Raw genomic sequence first — 1,295 nt, 5'->3', positions numbered from 1 at the left:
AAAACTCGCCCAAGCAGAAGCAGCAGGCAAGCACAATGAACTGGGCCCAATAACAAAGTCTTGAACATAAAAGTTCAAGTGGCCTTTTTTTGTCATTGTGTATTTTGTTTCGTTTTGGTCTTGCAATAGGACTGTCAACTCCATGGGTGCAGAGACCACATGTATCTTGTTTGCCACATGGCTAGCATGAAAGAGGGCTTCAGGAAATATTTGTTGAATTAAAGAGTAAGTGGATGTGATTTGTCCCCACCTCTAGTCCTCCCAGGCAAACAGGAGACTGAATGTCAACATGAATCTGGTTCTGGAAGCTCTGCAAGACCTTGAAGCACACGGCCATTGCTTCGGCAGCCCTCTGATGAAGCGGAACATGAAGGAGAGGGACACTTCCCCTCTGGGCACAGACACGCCCCACTGTGGGTTCGGTGACTTCAGTGCTTCAGTTCACTGGGCGTGATACTCAGCAGGGGCTAGGCACAGAATGGCAGTACAGCTGGATGGCTGGGTTTATGAGCACCTGTGAGACTTCCCGCAGACCCCAGAAATACTTGGGCAGAGACGGGGACCTTTCAGGGCTTGGGAAGAGACACTGGAATCTGGCTTATTACCCTAAGGTAGCCCCATTTGCACGTCTGTGCAGGCTAGTGAGAACCTGGGAAACTCGGGTTACATTTTTGAAACTCAGCCTTGAAATACTACTTGCACCATCTCTGGGATGAGCACCCTGACCTGCTGGGGATGGTGGCAGTTGCAGTGGAGTCCTGCTACACGTGGCCTCGGGGAAGGTGGCCTGGAAGTTCAAACAGGAGAATGTGAATGCAGTGCCACTCGAGCTCCCAGGGATAATTCTTCTGTGATGTCCTGGAATGTAGGAGGCAAGTGGGTGGGCTTGGTATCTGGAAAGCAAACAGTGGCTCTTACTCAAGATAATGAGCTTCTAGTAGAGCATGTGACTCTTGATCTCAGGGTTGCGAGTTCAAGCCCCACACTGGGCGTGGAGCCTACTTGGAAAAAAAAAGAAGAAAGAAAGAAAGAAAGAAAGGAAGAAAGAAAGAAAGGAAGAAAGAAAGAAAGAAAGAAAGAAAGAAAGGAAGGAAGAAAGAAAGAAAGAAAGAAAGAAAGAAAGAAAGAAAGAAAGAAAGAAAGACAATGAGCTTCTTAAAAGTTTGAACCTCTTCCTAAATGAAAGAGGGGACTAACAACAGAAGGGGCCAGAGTCCCTAGGTGAAAGAGCAACTTCTGAACCATAGTCGAGTAGGAAGGGGAGGCAATTCAGCCTCCTGAGGAGAACTAAGGTA

This window comes from Leptonychotes weddellii, chromosome 8 (assembly GCF_054177405.1).
Source record: "Leptonychotes weddellii isolate Sample4059 chromosome 8, ASM5417740v2, whole genome shotgun sequence".
Taxonomy (NCBI): Eukaryota; Metazoa; Chordata; class Mammalia; order Carnivora; family Phocidae; genus Leptonychotes; species Leptonychotes weddellii.
The sequence above is the reverse complement of the archived record's forward strand: the minus strand, read 5'-3'. Positions refer to the sequence as shown.